This window comes from Silurus meridionalis, chromosome 22 (assembly GCF_014805685.1).
Source record: "Silurus meridionalis isolate SWU-2019-XX chromosome 22, ASM1480568v1, whole genome shotgun sequence".
NCBI classification, from domain to species: Eukaryota; Metazoa; Chordata; class Actinopteri; order Siluriformes; family Siluridae; genus Silurus; species Silurus meridionalis.
In genome coordinates, this window is record NC_060905.1 from 766,340 (window position 1) to 768,839 (window position 2,500).

Here is a 2,500-nt window from a genome sequence, read left to right on the forward strand (position 1 = left end):
TACACACATGTACTCTGTCTTACTCCTACCGACTTTCATTCCCCTTCTCTCCAGCGTGTACCTCCACCTCCAGGATCTTCTCCACCTGCTCACTACTCTCACCACAAATCACAATATCATCCACAAACATCATAGTCCATGAAGACCCTGTCTGACCTCGTCCGTCAACCTGTCCATCACCACTGCAAACAGGAAAGGGCTCAGGCCGATCCTTGATGCAGTCCAACCTCCACCTTGAACCAGTCTGTCGTTCCTACTGCACACTTCACTGCTATCACACTGTCCTCAGATCATCACATCATTGTAAGGTAAGACACTGCTGATGTCATTCCATCTTCTTATCTTTTCCTCCATCCCTCCATCACTGCTGTGTTTTTCCTCTTGTCCTCTTTCATTTAATCTCTAATACATAGTAACTGTTTGTGTGTAAGCGAGGGAGAGATTAGCATCAGCTAAAGCTAACACCACCTACACATTCTGATGACTCCTTGTTTTGGACTCGATCCAGATTACAAAGTGTTTCCTGTCCTGTATCCTCCACTTCCTCCATTATTCCCTTTTTTCCTTTCTCCCTTCTTTCTTTCCTTCTTACCTATTTTTCCTCTCTTCCCCTCTCCCCTTTATCCCCTCTTCTTCCCTCTCTGTCTTCCTATTTGGCAATATGAGACGAGGAAGTGATGTCAGTGTGTATGTGTGTATAATATGTGCACAGTTGTGATGGTGTGTGTTGTTAGCTGTGTGTGCATTCATATTTGTGTAAGTGTAAATGCATCGGCTTCAACACTGTTTCACCCTGTGTGTGTGTGTGTGTGTGTGTGTGTTAGTGTAAGAGTGTATATGTGTGTCTGTTTGTTTATAATTTATCTATTTATCTTTTTCTTCTCCCGTTAAGAGTCTCTACAGTGGATCATCCGTCTCCACACCCCCATGTCCTCTACATCTGCTTCTTTCACACCAACTACCTGCATGTCTTCCCTCACCACATCCATAAACCTCCTCCTTGGTCTTCCTCTTTTCCTCCTTCCTGGTGTCTCCATTCTTAGCATTCTCCTACTGATATACCCCATGTCCCTCCTCTGCACATGTCCAAACCATCTCAATCTCACCTCCCTCACCTTGTCTCCAAAACGTCCTACATATGCCGTCCCTCTAATAAACTCATTTCTAATCCTGTCCATCGTCGTCACTCCCAACGAACATCTCAACATCTTCAGCTCTGCTACCTCCAGCTCCACCTCCTGTCTTTTACTCAATGCCACTGTCTCTAATCCATACAACATCTCAGGTCTCACCACAGTCCTATAAACTTTCCTTTCACTCACAGATACTCTTCTATCACAAATCACTCCTGCTATCACTCTTCTCCACCCACTCCACCCTGCCTGCCCTCTTTTCTTCACTTCTAACACACTCTCCATTACTTTACACTGTTGACCCCAGGTTCCTGAACCTCCACCTTCTCCACCTCTTCTCCTGCAACCGCACCCTCCACTGCCTTCCTCTTATTTACACACATGTACTCTGTCTTACTCCTACCGACTTTCATTCCCCTTCTCTCCAGCGTGTACCTCCACCTCTCCAGGATCTTCTCCACCTGCTCACTACTCTCACCACAAATCACAATATCATCCACAAACATCATAGTCCATGAAGACCCCTGTCTGACCTCGTCCGTCAACCTGTCCATCACCACTGCAAACAGGAAAGGGCTCAGGGCCGATCCTTGATGCAGTCCAACCTCCACCTTGAACCAGTCTGTCGTTCCTACTGCACACTTCACTGCTATCACACTGTCCTCATACATGTCCTGCACCACCCTCACATACTTCTCTGACACACCAGACTTCCTCATACAATATCACAACTCCTCTCTCCCCCTTGTCATATGCTTTCTCTAAATCCACAAATACACAATGCAGCTCCTTCTCTATACTTCTCCATCAACATTCTCAAAGCAAATAATGCGTCTGTGGTGCTCTTCCTCTGCATGAAACCATACTGTTGCTCACAGATGGTCACCTCTTCTCTCAGCCTGGCTTCCACTACTCTTTCCCATAACTTCATGGTGTGACTGATCAACTTTATTCCCCTGTAGTTACTGCAGGTCTGCACATCTCCCTTATTCTTAAAGATCAGTACCAGCACACTCCTTCTCCATTCCGCAATACTCCACAATACTACACAATACTCCAAAAAACTCCACAATACTTCACAATACTCCACAATACACTATAATACACCATAATACTCCATAATACTCCATAATACTCCATAATACACAATACTCCATAATACTCCATAATACACTACAATACTCACAATACACCACAATGCACCATAATACTCCACTATACTCTAATATACACCATAATACACTATAATACACCACATAATACTCCATAATACACTAATAATACTCCACAATACACCATAATACACCACAATACACACAATACTCCATAATACTCCATAATATACTCCATAATACTCCATAATACAC

The 2,500-nt window shown here is 44.1% G+C and overlaps 1 protein-coding gene across 1 annotated transcript in view; it reads left to right on the forward strand.

Annotated features, from left to right (window-relative positions):
• The first annotated feature begins 280 nt into the window (after positions 1-280).
• The window catches only part of LOC124375730 (sterile alpha motif domain-containing protein 14-like), a 17,169-nt gene continuing 14,949 nt past the window's right edge, over positions 281-2,500 (forward strand). Inside the window, 1 exon segment of the mRNA XM_046834300.1 lies at positions 281-308. The gene's annotated coding sequence lies outside the window, so the exon portion shown is untranslated.